This window comes from Petromyzon marinus, chromosome 27 (genome assembly GCF_048934315.1).
Source record: "Petromyzon marinus isolate PM22_M1 ecotype Great Lakes invasive population chromosome 27, UKy_Petmar_22M1.pri1.0, whole genome shotgun sequence".
NCBI lineage: Eukaryota > Metazoa > Chordata > Hyperoartia > Petromyzontiformes > Petromyzontidae > Petromyzon > Petromyzon marinus.
This window is the reverse complement of record NC_133693.1, coordinates 10,937,284-10,955,500: the sequence shown is the minus strand read 5'-3', so window position 1 is coordinate 10,955,500 and position 18,217 is coordinate 10,937,284. Positions and strand designations below refer to the sequence as shown.

Genomic DNA, 18,217 nt, shown 5'->3' with positions numbered 1-18,217 from the left:
TTTACCTTCGTTCGTGCGTTCCCTTCGGTCTGTCCGCCGTCGTGCGCGCGGACGGGAGAAATCATTCCGGGGATGGAGGGAGCCCACAAAAGGGACCCGCGGTGTAATCCAAACTCCGGCACGGCGCATTGTTCCGAACAAAAGGGGACGTCCCGTCCGCCTCTTTGTCCCTCGTATCAGCAGACTCCGCGACATCTCATTGGACGCACGCCCCTCCACGGGAGTAAACAATCGGAGGGGGCCGACACTTTTGTCGGCAAAGTCGACTTTCGACAGCGGCGGCGGCGGTGGCAGAAGAAGAAGAAGAAGAAGACGAACGCCGTTAATTAGCGTGGCGCGTGTTGGAGGGGGGAGGGGGGGAGGTGGGGAGGTGGAAGAGAACGAGTTCCGCGATTCTAATTGGAGTCGCGCCTGGCGAGCCGGCGGGGAGCGACGTCCCCAATCTCCAGCGGCAGCGGCGGCGGCGGCGGCGGCGTGCGCGTGACTCACGGACAAGTGCGGCGGCCACGGGCAAGCTATGGCAGTAGTCGCGTTGTTAAGAGCAGTCACCGGTTCTTTTGTCTTCATGTGCAGCGCGCTGCATGCCGGACTCCCCTCCTCCTCCTTCTCCACACCACCCCCCCCCCCACTCCTTGTTTCCCTCCATCCATCCGTCTCTGCCTCCTCCATCCCGCGAACACCCTGCCGAGCCGCGCCAATCGCTCACGGCCCCAGGAAGAAGAAAAACAACTTATCTCGTGGCAGCGAGCAAGGGGCACGTGTTGGGGGGGGGGGGGGTGTAGTCGTTGTCGACGCGGCCACACCTTGAGACGCCCCTGCCCCGTGCTCCCTGCGAAGACGGACACTGCCCCCCCCCCCTACCAAATTGCCTCCCTTGCTCGTTATCACCGCAGCGGCGTGGCAGCGTGACAGCCACACTCCGCTCACTCATTCGGCTTTTGCGGATGAATTTCACGGTTTGATTTTCAGCCGGGGCTGTGCCGGGGGTGGTGGGGGCTGAGCTCCGGAAAAGACTCTCGCCACTTCGGGGGAGGCGGGGAGACGGGGGTCTCTGGAAGACCTTCCACGATAAACGAAGCCCTTGATGAATCAATCATCGGATATGCGTTGTTACATAACGCGTGTGTTTATATATTTGCAAACGCTATACAACAAAGCAGCACGGTTGGCACGCGTTTGTGCAGTATTAATGATCATTGAAATCGTGCCTTTTGTCAATCCACCGCCTTGGTCACGGGGGATTCTATTCCACGGCCATACTTCACCACCCCTGGTCAGTGAAGGGGTTGATGGAACAAGGCAAAGGTGATGCGAGGTAAGTTGAGAACAAGTGCAGATATCATTCGCGCGTGATGTTAGCCGGGGCCGGGAGTCGAGCTCAGGTTGTGTGGGTCAAGTGTACCCCCCCGAACGCCGCGTCCAGCCCCGGTACAAATGAACAGCGCTCAGGTCGACAGCTCGGCAAGTTGTTGTTCTTGCTGCTGTTGTTGTTGTTGGGGACCGCTGGAGTCGAGCCCATCGCGGAGAAATCGTGGATATTCCACGCTCTGATTTCCTTGTTTGTTTAATTTTAACGCCGACAATGTATCCTCGTGTAAATTGAATATTCCTGTCGAAATGCGGAGCAGCCGTGCTGTATTTGCGTGTCCCCTTTTTTCATATTCTAAATCAACGTTTACATCCATGCCTATTAAGATATCAATGTACAGTATATATATAAATGCACACACACACGCATCGTTTTTTATACAATGTATACCGACTTTAGTGCGAGACTAAACGGAAAATCGAATTACTTGCTTCACTGGTCATGGGGATTATGTAATGTTAAGTGGCTAGCACAAGGTTTAAAACAATTCAACTTTAGGTTCATCCGAACCCAGGCAATTAAACCATTCCGTCTGCAGACCATGATGATATTTGAGAGCCCAATTCGACAACATGTACCTTTCAGGATGATTCTTCTCATAATTATGAACTTGACATAATTGTACCAAATTTATACTTTATATTTCGATACAATACGGTACAACATCGCGGCTCCCGACAGTCAGATGTCCTCTCTGACCAAGTAACCGGCCACACCCAGTCCATAATGTAACTGTGTGTCTAGGGAGAGGCGGTGCTGTAGTTGTCACGCTGCGCTAAGAAACCGGGTTACCTGGGTTCGATCACAACTCACGGCCAACATCAGTGACGATTATCTGAATCGGTTCCTGGGCGTCCCATAAGTCCACTCAGCCTAAATGAGTACCTGGTGCGACAGGGAGACAAAGGCGGCCGGGAGTGGTGCCGGGCACCCACCCCCTCGTGTGCTGTGCTGGCCTTCATCGGTGCTCGATGGCAGCACTGGCCCCAACAGTCTGTTAACATACTTTGTCTGTGTGTGTTTACAAATGCATCAATTCAACACAGTAATGTATTCTTTGTCTCCCATACATCCGCTTCTCAAGCACAACGAATTATTTCCCCGCGTTTAAAGCAGCTGTATTCAGTAACATCGTTGTGCACGCTTTTATGGATGTTCACATACCCGACATTTGCATGTATGCGCCTGTACATTTAGTCGGCAGCGAGCCAGATTTAGCAACGTTATGCGGTATAAAGTAATAGTTTGCGTATATATGTACTTTTATTATCCAAAATGTAAACTCCAAACGGGAAACATAATTCAATATATTTGTATCACTCTTTTCCGAAGAACGTTTTGGCAGCTCAACATGACATAGTCTACCTGTTAAATATGTGTGTAATAAACCACGGTGGCGAGATGTTATCTACCTTGCCTGGTATGCAGAAGGTCCTGGGTTCGATCCTGGCCCTGACTCCTGTATATTTGGAGTTCGCGTGTTCTCCCCGGGATTCTCCAGGTTCTCCCTCCACATTTAGAAACACGCGTTTAGAATATTTGGCTAAATTTCGATTTAAAGCTTTCGTGACTGCAAGGATTCATCTTCTTTGGTTCTTTCTGCTATACATGTCCACGTGATGATAAACCACTTCGTTGAGCTATCATTTGTGGCCAGGCTGCTTCTGAAAAAGAGCAAAATGGCTCAGTGGGCCTTACCTGGTAAAATTAAACATAGTAATAAGAGTAATACCTGCTGTAGTGCATGCCACAGTGTTGCTGACGGTGACTGCAGAAATAATAACAGGAGTTATTTTCCCTATAGAATGTAAATTGTGGAGCTACCAGAACATCCATATTCTCTTCAAGCAAAATAACCCACCTTTCAACTAATATTGTTCCTATTATACTTAATCTGCGAATGAGCATTGAGGCAACAGCACTTTGCTGTAATTATACGTCCATGGTAAATATGTCAAGGGCGCATCTTCCTTTAACTTTTAGTCAAGTTCGCTGGAAACATACATCTAAAGTGCAGTACTTTTGCACATTGGAACACTGTTTTATGGCAGGGGAGACTAAGAATCCCTCTATAATTGCTGTCATTTTTCCTCTTTACGCTGGAAAAGGTTGTCAGGATCGCAATTTTATGAGGGTCTCTCCTTTTATGTTCACCTCACTTGTTCACCTCACTGATTCCAATTTACATCACAATTTATACTTCCCAATTGCGTCTCCGGTTCAGCAAAGTTTGATTCACTCAACAGAGTCTGCACGATGTGCATGTCTGCAATGATCCAGAAAGCTCCTAGTTTCTACCCAGTGATTATTAGCATACAATGCTCCCTCTCCATGTCAACGGATGTACGTACGTTGAACTTCTTTCACACCGTACGTAGCCAACCGTGCTAATCGGAGGTGCGGGGGAAGGACAAGGCAAAGCAGTTCTAATGCCACGATTGGTGGTTGCACTGCTGATGGAGAATGGGCTATGCTGTAGAAACGCTGGTCGCGATTATCATACTTCGACATTGTGGTCGTCGCGGTAATGATGATGATGATGGCGAAGACACTAATCTCTGTCTCTGGTAGGAACTGAAAAGGGTTTGTTTTATATTGCTGCTGAAAAGGCCGCCTGCGTGGGGAGGTCAAGATCGGGTGGATTTAGTTTAACCAGGAGGCAAGTCAAGAGATCAGGAGGGTCTCGTTTGGATCCGTGAACCCGTCCCATCAAATTTAACAAAAAAGCAAACCCAGGTCACGGCAATGAAAAAAACTAGAAATCGGAACAAAGGCAAAAAACACAAACGGACAACTGTGTCACGTAAATAATCAAACATATTGCATCAACTAATAAAAATATATATTTAATACGTATTTTTTTACACTGATCGTAATACACTCACAAAATTAAGTTACAGGAACATTAAACATTCAACAGATATAGGGTAACTATTGTACCATTATGTATTCAGACAAGGCTCTATGTCAAAGCAAATGGAGGTGAAGTTATAAATAATCGACAGTTTACCATCAAATTAGAGACATTCACAGGTGCTAATGCAGCGTGTATCTAGCAAATGAATCAATAAATACATATACATTATAAAATCGGTGTATGGTGTGTTTGCATTTATTGAAAACGCAACTACATGATTGTACCTCATTATTGTAAGCCATGGTGTATCCACTGCTGGATAGATCACAATATCTCACGGTCCCACAATGCAACAACCCATGCACGCTCCTTGAACAGCAACAGATTCCAATGCTCCGTCTCCCCGGTGGAGATCCGGCATGATCTTGGTGTAGAGCTAAAGGAGCAGCCCTGCGATGTTCCTGCCGGTGAAAGGTCCACCAGTCGAGGGACGTCGAGCGGTGCACAAGATCGTGGTCACCGCATCATCGCGCGGCGCTTGCAGATGCGCCTTTGTGGCCGTCTGGAACGCTCTTCCTTCCGATATTAGGAAGTCACTTGAGTTGTGCACTTTTAAACGATCTCGATTTAAAGACTAATTTCATGAGAACTGCTTTTCGCGTTTCGTTTGTTGTGCTCCGATTAGCGCGGTTGGTCTACGTACGGTGAGATAGAAAAAAAAGTTCAACGAACATACTCTTTAGTCTCATCTTCCACACTGGCCACAAGTCTTGGATAATTGGTGGAAGTCGCCACACTTGAACTCACCGCACACGACCTGCCGACTTGACTGCGTTGTACCCATTTACACGGCTTGACAAACCTGCGCCATTGTGTCCAAATGTCGAGGCGGGAGATCACGGCGGTGACCTGTGCAACTCGAGACACCGGGCGGCAGTAGCCGGTCCGTGTGCACTTGGCATGGGCGTGCACACCTTCCATTAGCACGGTTGGCTACGTATGGTGCGAGAGAAGTTCAACAAACATACATAAATATGCATCAATTAAATGTCAAGAGGTCAAAGTCGTAACTCGGGAGACATCAAATTTATGGGGTTTTTTTAAACTTCTGCTTGACAAATTCTCCTTACCATTGATTCCATTTGTCCACTCGGCTGGCGGGTTTATGTGGCGGAACAGTAATGCGCCTCGCGCGCGATGAAGCATCTGCAGGCAATTGCGTGATCTTTACAAAAAATGAGTGGACTCAAATTAGACAATAGCGTGGTTGCCACGCAGAAAAAAAATTAGCAGAGCCCCTGCAAACATCCTGAAATGCTTGCACGGATTGTCGTGGAGAATGCAGCGAGGGGAGCCCCATGCGAATGCTGTCGGGTTAAGCGCGACGGCTCCTTCGCTGGCGATGCGTGAGGTCTGAACGAATTCTGGACATAAGGCGTCGTATCACCAACGGGACAAATGTGTGGTGTTGTGTTTTGGATACGGCAAATTAAGTTTATTTTCCTTCCTTACGAGAGGGTTGTCGCCGGTGCAGATCTATACATTACAACAACAACAACAAGCACGCATTTCAGTCAATGTAAACCGTATAATACATAGGCAAATGAAGAATAATTTCCCCCTTGGGACTTTAGTAGTCAAATGTCGATGAGCCACAGTGGTGAGCAGAGTGGTGGCGCTGACATCAAATAAAACACGGATTATGCAACAACAGAAATCTAAGCATGAGTTAGGCTGAACAAATAAGAATCGGTTTGACCCTTTCTGGCAACTAAAACAGGTGTTAAGATGCAACCTCTTGCAAGGAACCATGTCTCCAGTAACCACACGTGCTTGTGGTGAACATGCAAACAAGCATAATCTGACAATTATATATGCATTGGCTTGAATTAGGCTATACAATGGTGTCCATTGCATAATGTCGGCAGAATCTCAGCAATTACATTTGAAATTACAATTCATTTGAAACACAATAATATGCAGCATTGCATCCACAACAACAACATATTCACTGGGTTTGATGGCGCGCGAGGGATCATTGGCGACAGGTATGCGCTGAGCGGGGTTCCACGTGATGAACGATTACGCACAGGCCCGAGACAGATGGAACTCTAGCAGGGAATCAGCTCAGCCTGGAACCTGGCAAAGCATTGTACGCGAACATGGACACGTGGTGCCATGTGGTTATTCAAGACACTGTCCCGCTTGTTGACCCAACGATGCACCACTGCGCACTTCAATATATTGAAACCCCAGGGGCTTGAATATGGATCACGATCGGGAATTAATGCAGTACACAATATTGTACAATAGGGGTGTTAAGTCGCCAGCTTGTATGAGTCGTCGTAATTAGGGTGTCACTAATCAAACGATGCAGCGATGTTGGATTAACACTTTTTTTCTGGGATTCTTCTCATCCACATTTAAAGCTCTCATAAAAAAAAAATCGGCAGTGCGGATAGGGATGGGATCACCCATGGCAAGTTGGGACATCCCAGCCTTTATTTGCTTTTTATAAGTAAGGTGTTTTGATTGCAGTGAGCATATTGTAGCACTCACCGTCGGTTAGATGTCTCCACCATTGTTGCGATGGATGGGCTAAAGTAGGCACAGAGGATGGGGTCAATGGTGTGTGTGTGTGGGGGGGGGGGTTACTGTACATGTGTGTAATGTATGTTAAACTTCTTTCGCACCGTACGTAGACAGTCGTGCTAATCGAATGTACGGGCGGGGGGGGGGACAGCAAGTGGTAACGGAGCAGGCACATTTCCAATGTGCCCCACCACATTCCAACCGTCTGTCGGCAGTTACCCATGCAAGGTCGCCGCTACAGAGCTCCTGTGAGGTGGGGGTGGCGTGCGGCTCGAGTTACGCGCCAGGTGTGGCTTTAGAATGTTTATTGTAGTGGCCAGCACGTGCTGTGGTGGAGTCTGTGTCTGCGTGCAGTGAAGCGGTTAGCGCGCTGCACTACGAACCCGGGCCACCCGGGTTGGATTCCCGTCCACGGCCAAACACCGGTGACGATTCTCTGAATCGGTCCTGGGCTTCCTCCTAAGTCGACTCAGCCTTAAACGAGTACCTGGTGCGGTGTGTAAACATCGCCACTGGGGACACAAAGGCGGCCGGGCGTTGGTGCTGGCCACCCACCCCCTCGTTTGCCGTGCGTCAGAGGTGCTTGCTAACAGCAATTGACCCAACATTCTGGTAAGGTTTAACGGGGTGACCTTTGTCCCAGTATCTGACCCAGGGAAGCTACTGCATTCTATAACACTCGTCTGCGGTCAGGAGCTTTCGAATTAGCATTTTTTTTTACAAACTCTGGTTTGGGCAAGGAGGGACAGGGTTAATGCACATATTGGTGGATGCAGGTTTTACGTGGTGGCGTTGGCATATACAGTATGCGTACGTACTGTACTGGCGGAACTCATCAATTATGTCCGACCACCAACAATATATCTGAGAGGTAGAACGGGAGGAGAAGGAGCTTGCTCCGTGTGTGGGTCTCCGCGTGTCTGTGGGTCTCTCTGTGTGCGTGTCGGTCTCTGTGCGTGTCTGTGGGTCTCTGTGCACGTCCGTGGTATCTATGTGTGCGTGTCTGTGGGTCTCTGTGTGGGTCCCTGCGATGCTGTGGGTCTCTGTGCTCGTCTGTGGGTCTCTGTGTGGGTCTCTGTGCGCGTCTGTGGGTCTCTGTGCTCGTCTGTGGGTCTCTGTGTGGGTCTCTGTGCGCGTCTGTGGGTCTCTGTGCTCGTCTGTGGGTCTCTGTGCTCGTCTGTGGGTCTCTGTGCTCGTCTGTGGGTCTCTGCGCTCGTCTGTGGGTCTCTGTGTGGGTCTCTGTGCGCGTCTGTGGGTCTCTTTGCTCGTCTGTGGGTCTCTGTGCTCGTCTGTGGGTCTTTGTGCGCGTCTGTCGGTACCTGAGCGTGTCTGTGGGTCTCTCTGTTAGCCTAAGGGTATATCTGCGAGTCAAATAAAAACAAATCTGAATTATTGATTCCTTCCTGAACTCGGTCGGGTTCAAATTTTCACTCCCATCTCTGGGGTGCTCCGGCCCATTTCCACTACTGCTCTCAGCTTTGATAATGAGAAAGTATAGAAAGCTGCTATAGACCGTCTGGCATGGCGTTGACTATTTGCGATCTTATGTTCCACAGGGAGCGAATAGGAGTAAGATCAGATAAAAAAAGTGTGTAGTCCAGAAATGTCTTCCTTACACCACTCCTGGTGGAAGGGCCTCCACGAAGAGGGAGCACTAGAGATGACCTTTCGATGGTATTTTGGCTTGTAATTCCACACTGGCCAGATGTCTTAGAGTAGGTGGGAGCACCCATCACTTTACCCCGCCACACGCGGCCTGCTGATCGACTCTACTGTGTACGGGGTACTCATTTATACCGTTGGGTGGACAGAAGCAAGGGGATTTAAGAATCTTGCCTCATGCTTCACTGACCGTGCCGGGAGATCGAAACGGCGGCCTCAGGATTGCAAGTCCCGTGTGCTCACCATTGCTCGGCGGCAGAATACCTCTCATGAGAGGACAGACTTGTGACGTAACGGCCAGGCGCTCCATCGTAACACTCACGGTGGTGTCATTACTTTGGAGATGTTTAAAAAAAATGTATTGGAGTGAAGTCACTGAATTCCAAAATGAAGCGGCTGATTATGAAGCAAAAATAAGCGTGCTCATAATCAAACCTTCAAAACCCTTTCAGTCCATCTGGGACACCTTGACTAGGCATGTACGGTGCTTACGTAAGCTTAAAAGTAAAAGATTGGGATTATATCTTGTATTTAAAAAATATTATACCGTCTGTAAAGGTATAATTTTATAATTGATGGTGTGAAAAAACTTAACACCACTTTAAAGCCAATTAACACATGACGTGTTCAAAGGCTCTGCTATAAAGGTTAATACAACAGAGCAATAATTGAACCTTATATATGTTTCACGTCAGTAACTCATGGATTTGCTTATTTGCAACAATCATCGTGATCGTGTACAAAGCAGGGCATTGCCACGTGGTATTGTGGTCTAAAGAAATCCCGGTGGCTGAATAAGGAAGCATTGAACCGTGGCGACTACAAAGACAGGGATAATATGGTAATTGTGGGTATCTGAACAGATCTGATGCAGCCACACAAGGGCCTCTATTCGTGTTAACAATATCACTGGATCTCAAACGCCTACACAAATTAACACGCTGAATGCCTTATTTAATAATCGCCCGAGCAGCAAAGAAGCATGGCATTGGATCGCAGCCAACAACGAGCGCAGGCCACTTGGCAACCTCTCCCTGTCCTTTACCACGAGTGCTGTCGTGTATCTGGCCAGGTGCTGTTTGTTGCTGGCCTCATGGTGTTTTTGGGCCGTTGGGGCCCTGCCTCAGCTACCCCTCAAGTCGAATCGTCTCGAGCCAACGGTGGCACCAGTGAGCAGTTGCAGAGGCTGCACCTTCCATGTACTGCAACGAACGTAAATCTGTCTCGAGTCAACGCTGGAGTTGTTCACATGAGATGTAAGTTATTAATTGGATCCTTGCCGGACGTTTACGTTATCCTTGAATTTCACGTGCCTGTGGAAATTAACGGCGGACCTAGGTGAACATTGATATTAAAAAGCAGAAAGATTCCTCATCATCATCATCATCGTCGCCATCCACGGGCAGATAGCCCCGTCGGTGTCCACTGCACATTTCGTCATTTGTTTCAACTTTCCTCTCTGTCTTGTGCCACTTTGCTGAAGGAGTGGCCACAACTTTCTGGCACCAAACTCTTTATGTTGTCGTCAAGCCACTCTCTCTGTGAGGTCTTCCTTTCTTTTCGGCTCCTTCCATTTATCCAGACAACACACTTTTAATTTCCCTGTTGTTGTCTGTCCTACATGTGTGTTCAGAAAGATTACTTTGCTTTAAAGTGTACCAGTGTAAAATATATGTCTCATTACCCATCCACACACCGCCCTCTCCCCCCACCTCCTCCTCGGAAGGATTCTTCAGTTACACCCTGCATTTTACAGTGCGACACTACATAATTTCTGCATTTGGCATACATTCATATTATAGAAATGTCTTCATGCATTAAAATCGAAACATTACCACAACACGTAGCTGAGTTAGCCATCCAATTATCACGTAAACAACTGGGACACACATCCTGTTTACATCTCTTCTTCACGCGCACAGCGGTGGGTTATGCAAAGCGACGAGAATCAAGAATTCGAGCATTTATTGCAGCATTTAATATAAAATTGTAATGTCGCACCCACAATTATTCGGCATGGACGCTTGATAAGTGCGTCTATATTTTGGGTAAAAAGCGACAACCGCAAACATGTTTGTTGTTATTACCGATAAGTCAAGAAAGATCTAAGTCTGTGCCCTGCGGTTGCCTGGGTGAACAGTAGTCCTTGACCAATCCTGGCCAGTCTGGCTCAAACACTCAACACATATACGTGGAAATACATAGCCACAGTAAGTTAGAGGTCACTCTTGCAAATGAGACTATCCTGATCTCTTGAGTTCTCGTCTGGTTAAACAAAATAAACTGGAGGTGATTCCAAAACACGTTGTCCCTTCATATAAAGGGATCATCTGTGACCCTGCTCACGGCTGCAAATATTACGTATTGCGATGTGTGCGCAATACAGCTCTGTTCAAGTCTTAAACCACGTGTGTTTTGTTTGATTTGTTTAAGTCTGTGTGTGTTTTATTTTAGAGTGCTCATTTCTTCGTACCCACTCTCGCATTGAACATCGAACACGTATAAAACAACGACGATTCCAAATCCCACATTCGCGAAGGTTCGATTCACGAAAATTTCGCGTCAACTGCAAATTGACAAATAATTGACACTTTCCGATGAACGAAATCGAACTTTTCGCGTTAATGAAATCTCACGACGGCCACGCTCGCCGCGAGATCATCGAACGAGAAGCATCCAACCCGCGAGGCTGCGGCATCCAACCCGCGGCAGCTGCTTCCACGATGTCCCTGTGGTGGCAGCAGCAACGCCTGCACGCAACGCCTTGCCACTCAATCCCACGTGCAGCGGCGCTGTTGGCGTGCACCCCGAAAACGTTGATTATTTTTGGTTAAAAATAATAATTATTATTATTATTATTCAATCGTAAACCGACAATGCACTGTCAGAGCATCTATAGCTTCGGGGTGGTGAGCAGCTACAAAATGGGACCGTTTTGCCAGTATCAAAGTGTGAAGCAATAAGAATGCTCTCATAGTGGCATTGCCTTTGTACTGTTCGCCTATTGGCGTTCTCTGGTCTGACACTGGTGAGACGAGGCCACAAAGAAGGCTCTTTCTCCTGTAGGCCAATCAGTTTAAAATACATTGCATATATTATTAGAACATGTTTGCATGTTCACCACATATACTGTGTGCGGTTAATGCAGTACTTGATTATTTGCAAAAAAGGTATAATCTATTTGGTGTTTGAACATCTTAACACTTCACGTTGTATTGCCAGAAAGAGTCAAACCTATTCGTATTTTATCACACTTTGATACTGCCTTAAAAGGTCTCGTGATATAGCTGCTTGCCCCGAGCTATAGATGCTCTCATAGTGGCATTGTCTTTGTACTGGTCGTCTATTGGCGTTCGCTGGTCTGACACTGGTGAGACGAGGCCACAAAGAAGGCTCTTTCTCGTGGAGGCCAATCAGTTTCAAAGACAATGCAATATATTATCAGAGCGTGTGTGTGTGTGTGTTTGCATGTTCACCACAAGCACGTGTGGTTACTGCTTTTCTTGATTCCTTGCAAAAAGGTTTCTATTTTGTGTTTGACCATCTTAACACCTGTTTTATTGACAGAAAGGATAACACCTATTCTTATTTCTTCATAATTTAATATTCATGTTCTTTATTACAGTTGTTTTATTGGCTGTTTATTTTTTTAGGTTAGATTTAGCAAGAGACCGTCCGAAACACAGCCCTAATTTGTTGTTGTTATTAAATTAAAGCGAAAAACCATTCCTAAATGTTACAGAAATTGCAATGTACGCGTGTTTTTCAAAGAATGCATCCCTTTCGTAAATCGAGGAATACATGCGCATTTCAAATGCAGCGTTTTCTCTATCTCATCCCAGACTGAATATACTTTACCATCAGCATCACTGGCTAACACCACCTTGTAACCCGATCATACGACTGTATTTTGGAATACAAGTTTTGCTGCCTGGCTTCCGGCCTGGATTCCGGTTTGGCTGGCTTGCTTGCGGGCAAATGCCCGCATCCCACACAGCGCTCAGTCGGGGTTCGTGCATATTGTGCAGACTTCACGCCTTCCCCGCCCCCATCTTTCCACCCAGCCATGTGTCCCGCGGGATACGCTCTCGCTCGATCAAACGATATTCGAAACAAGTTTTGCTGGCTGGCTGGCTGGAGGGTATTTTTCGACCCTATTCTTCCACACGAGCCAGATATCTTTTGAAGAGGTGGTGGGAGTACCCCCCCCCCCCCCCCCCCACCAATTTACCCCACCACATGCACCTGGAGATCGACTCGCTGTGGTGAACCCTGGTGGGAGGGGGTGTGGAAGAAACTCGCTGAGATTGTTTTGACCAGGAGATCAAACGGTCCAGTGTGCTCGCCATTGGGCCAGGGCAGCATACCACGTGAAATACCCTCCTTTAGAGAGGAGACACGCTTCAAGGAAAACCCATTCGACGCTCGGTCTACTTTGTTGATTTGCAGCAACAACAAAAAAAAGTTTCATATACAGTCTGTTCCGCAGTAACGCGGTAGTTGCGTTCCTGAAGAAAATCGCGTTCTAATAAATAATACATAATGTAGGGTAAAACACGGTCCGCGATAACACCGTGAGATGCGTACGCAGGCTGAACAAAGACTGGGGCACGTGGGTAGCGTCTTGAAGCATCCAGCAGCATCCCACTGCCTTGCCACTGCCTTGTGTGATGCCACGCCGAGGCAGCCGTATGGCCGCTTACTCCTACTCGCGCTACGTAGTTCCGTTCACTCAAACGCGTTATTTCAAATTCGTATCCGCGATATAAAAATTGTGTTCGCTAATACATTCATTGCGTTCTTTACAATTCGCATTGTGAAAATATTTGTTATACAGACTGTGACTGACATTAAATTATAATGACATTAAATTGCAAAGTAAGTTACGTAACTAAACTACACAGTTTCGAAGCTTTCGTGACTGAACGAATTTCTTTTTGGTTATTTCGGTAAAGTCACGTAGAAATAAAGTAAATAAGAATAATATTTTTTAATTAAATTAAATAAATGTTATTTTTATTTAATTTATTTCTACGTGACTTTACCGAAAGAACCGAAGAGTAAACCGTGATAGCAATGTATGCTAAATGTTGGATTCAATGAAATACACGTTAAAACATTACACTGTCACGAGCTATAACTTAGCTGTTCTTGTATCGAACGAGTATAATTAAGAAGGAAAACACTACCAAGAATTATGCAAGCGGGCATACGATGCTATTTCTCAGCAACGTGAATTAACGAACACTTGAACATACACAACAACAATTTAAAAAAAGGTCTCGCCTCAGCACCTATGGCAGTGTTAGATAACCTCCCAGGAGGACTTCCGTGAGGAATAAAAGTCGTTCCAGTATGGGAGCCAACGCACGCGACACGTGGCTCCGTGAACTCAGGGCACCGCCGTATATGAGTTCATTTAATGTCCACCAGACATTGGAATGAAGGTCGCGACCCCCACCCCACCCCACCCTCCCGTTACGCTTGTTTTTTTTGTCGGTGTTCACGCGATGGCTCTCAAATTTCCGTTCAGCCGTGCGCACCGCACGAATCGCCTGTGTATCCCCGGTCAGTCTGCAGCGATTGCCGCCCGTAGCGCTGAGTGACACCAGTGCCAGCAGTTACCAGGACGGCGATCATTCCACGCGAACGCAGCCGTGTATTATTTGTACGTCTGCACACACTGCGCACACACGTGTTTTAATTCTTCTTCTTCTTCTTTTTTTCGCAGTCGCGGTTTATGGATCGCAAACATGGCTCTTCGCCGAGAAACGAGTTAACAAAAAGAACAAGCCACACGTTCGCCTAAATATGTGTGGAACGTAAATGTGGGAGTAAGTCGAAGTTAAAGGTTAAGTGATGAATTGTACAGGGTGCTTAAATATATATTTTTTATAAATCACTTATTTGGGACTATCATTTTTAATGCAAAAGAACGGACAGTACACCGTAACATGAGAACAAATGTGATGTTAATCGCTTCAAAAAGTCAAAGAGCCTCGACTTGTTGTCAATCGTTGTCCATGCACGCCTGGAATATTCTCCAGGTGGTGTCCAGAGCCCCGAGGCAGCAGCACACTTACTGAAGCACCCTGTATAAGGAAAACAAGCCGGGGTGCACTGATGCTGTTGATAAAACAAACAAACAAACACACAAAAAAGCATTGAAAATTAGCAGCACACGTCATGCGAACAACCGATGAGAGGCAACATCGACTGCGGAGCGGAGACCCAGAGAAGCAAAGAGAAGCAGAGAGGTTCAGCGGGAAGGAACGACAGGAGTGAGACGTAACCGCAGAGTTCGGAGGCCACGTTGGGACACGAGGCAAGGAAGAGGAAGAATTAATAATAAAGGTTTTTGGGTTAGATCGCGTTATTTATAAATGTGTCGTAACCCTCCACCACCCGACACGGCCAATCAGCAAAAAAAGTGTCACGTTGACAAAAGACACCATTCTGGCGAATTGCCCGATGATGCTGGATGCAGTTACCAGCGAAACGTCGTACTCAAACTGTAAATGTTGTGGATTCACTCTTCAACACACCGGTGGGCTAAAGTAGTGAACTATTTGTCTTTTGTCAACGTGACACTTTTTTGCTGATTGGCCGTGTCGGGTGGTGGAGGGTTACGACACATTTATAAATAACGCGATCTAACCCAAAAACCTTTATTATGAATAATATTGGTCGCGAAAGCCTACGTGTTAAACTGAAGAGGAAGAGTCTTAAAACAACGGGGGAAGCAGTTGGCCAGCAGTGGCAAGTCACAGGCTCAACAGCAACAACAACCACGGCATGCAAGTGTCATTTTTAAGCCACATTCCACATTCCTATGGCGGGGGTGAGTCTATCCAGAGGACAGCCAGTGGTGACTTCCCCGCAGAAGTGGTGCAAATGTTATTGACCCATGAGGGATGATGGAGTAAGTCATAGCTTGATCTACTATACAGACTAAAAGTGAGCAGTCCTTAGATGTGTGGATTCAGAAGCTGATGGTTGAACGTTTAAAATGTCGCTCGTATATACTGCATGTACACGCGACTCTATATCAACTGCACTTGATATAGTTGCTACATAAACCATACAGTAGCACTTACGCAACATTCGTAGTAAGCAAATGCATGCTCTGTTGACTCTTCTCCGGTTTCATATATAAGCTTCACATATTGATGACTGTGTAATACAGGTTTTTTGCGTGTTAGATCGCGTAAATATATAAATGTGTCGTCAAACACGCCACCACCCGACACAGCCAATTAGTACGACGTTTCACTAGTAATTAGAACTAGATGGCGAAACGTCGTACTCAGATTGTAAATGTTGTGGCTTTGCTCTCCAACACACCGGTGTGCTGTACTAGTGACGAATCGGCCACGTTCTGTTTACGTAACAACCCTTACTAGTTGGCTGTGTCGGGTGGTGGCGGGTTTAATGACACACTTATATATGTATGCGATCTAGCCCAAAAAAAAACTCTTATGGATGACATTGGTCGCGAAAGCCTCCTACGTGTTAAACTGGTGACTGTGTATTGTGCGAGTGTTGAATTATGTGTTTGTGGAGCGCGTGCACGATAGAACAACAACAACCCAGCCATGCTGCGTTCCGAGTTTTAAAACTGAAGAAAAGTTGCGCCCTTGACATCGGCTCAGCTGAGGCGTTCAGTCAGGCGTACGAGGTCGGGGGTCACGCAATTACGTCAATATGATTCATATTGAAAGTGCTTCGCATTAGAATTAACCTTGGATCGTTTTTTTGTTATTGCTCCTTCCACAAAAAATGTTGCCACGTATGTCGTAGTGTCCATGCACTTCAGCAGGGTCGATCACACACACACAAAATCGCTTTGATTTTGGCCTCCTCGTGAATTCACTCTCCGACGCTGACCGCGTCACGGCAGCCAGCGTCGAGATCGCGATGCACAAGGCTCACTTTTACCTGGTGAGATTGAAAACACCAAAAACAATTGTAATTAGTATTTTTTTCAGCGATTTGTTTACCTTTCAAATAACTTTTCACTCTTATCGTGCTTTTGTATTGTTTGTTGTTGAGACGTCCTAACCCGCCCCGACTGGATGTCTGTGAAAATGAGCTTCATAGATCGTCGGATTCCTCCTCCAGTATAAATAAATAATTCTGATTCCTTGAAAGCGGCTCATTAAAAAAAAAATGTTAGCATGGCGGTGTAGTGATCAAGTTCATCATGGTTACTGGAAGCCAGGTTTGATTCCTGGATCCGATGGAAATAATTGTTGTCAAAGCATCCGACCTGCCACGGGCACCTTATAGGTCAACTCAGATTTAAATGGGTGTCTGATGATGCGGTGTGTTAACGTTAACACCATGGGGAGGGGCCACGGGGGTGGGGGGGGGGGGTGCGGGCGTGGAAGCAGCAAGTATCCGTGATGACCATTAGCCATGGTGGCCTAAATAGGTGCTCGCTAACAACACCCTAATTCTTTAGCTTTAATGGGGGCCATGGGGCACTTAGGTCCAGCCTTCAAAGCCACACCACCTGGGTCTGTTCTGTGACCTTTGGTCAGTAATCCTTCACCCCTCCACGTGGCCTCGTTGCACCAAGGGTGACACTGACTGCTTTCGCGATGTCTCCACCACTTAGTGATGAATAGATGATTGATTAGTTATTCGATGGACAACACAGCCTTGGTGTGTGAAGCCTCCGTGTGGCAGGCAAAAAGCCTTGATGTTTAATTTGAACGTCAAAGGTCAAGGACTTAAAACACATCGGCTGTCAGGAGCAATATTCATGGCTGTTAATGTTGTTAGCGTACGCTACTTTCAAGAAGATGCAAACACCTCATAAGGTGATGTATGGATTAAATATATAAACATTACACCAGATCATAAAATGTTATGGTAATATGGAATAACTTTTTGTCTTGAAATATATCTTTAAGATACCAGTTTTCTATACATGAACACTGGTGTCTCAACTATTTTTGTCTTACTATTTTTATTTTACCAGGTAAGGTCCACTGAGCTATATAGCTCTTTTTCAGAAGCAACCTGGCCACAAACGATAACTCAACGAATTGGCCCATCATATTGAATGTTACAGCAGGCAAATACTCTCAATGGATGTTTCAAAACGTGGAGGGAAAACAGGAGAACCCAGAGAAAAATCCACATGACCACGGAGAGAACATGTAAACTCCAAATATACAACAGGCGTCAGGGTCGGGATCAAACACGACGACTTCCTCCGTACCAGGCGAGGTAGTTAACATCTCGACACTGTGGCACCCCTTAGAAATATAATTGACACGTGCATGCTAAGGTTTCACAGATTGGAGCAAGTACAGTGTATCCATAGTTCTTAACACTTGAAGCCTCTATCCGCATATTACGAGCAGATTATGAGCAAATTAAACTAAAGATATCAGAGGTGGATATATGGCTCAGAGGTCTGAGCAGTGAGTCAACACTGCAGAAATTAAACTAATTAAGCTATTTCTTTTTTCTTTGACAACGCAAGGCCCACTGTGCTATATAGCTTTTTTTCAGAATTGACCTGGCCACAAATGAAAGCTTAACGAAATGGCTTATCGGGTGAACAATTATAGCAGCTAAATACTCAAAACGCATGTTTTTATAATGTGGGAGGGAAAAACCGGAGGTTCTGGAGAAAAATCCACGTGGCCACGGGGAGAGAGGCATGCAAACTCCAAATATACAGGCATCAGTCGGGATCGAACCCACAACCCCCTGCAGACCAG

General features: G+C 46.5%; 1 protein-coding gene and 1 long non-coding RNA gene across 5 annotated transcripts in view; one reads left to right on the top strand and one right to left on the bottom strand.

The window, feature by feature from the left end:
- LOC116946538 (uncharacterized) overlaps positions 1–357 on the bottom strand; it is a 183,336-nt gene extending 182,979 nt beyond the window's left edge. For all 4 annotated transcript variants that reach the window (XR_012945459.1, XM_076070115.1, XM_076070113.1 and 1 more), the window contains exon 1: positions 6–357. The gene's annotated coding sequence lies outside the window, so the exon portion shown is untranslated. The remainder of the gene's footprint in view (positions 1–5) is intronic.
- Positions 358–14,406, top strand: LOC116946539 (uncharacterized). Its single transcript, XR_004403579.2, has 3 exons — positions 358–1,315; positions 9,553–9,736; positions 14,212–14,406. It is a non-coding gene; the product is annotated as an uncharacterized LOC116946539 (long non-coding RNA).
- The last annotated feature ends 3,811 nt before the right edge of the window (positions 14,407–18,217 follow it).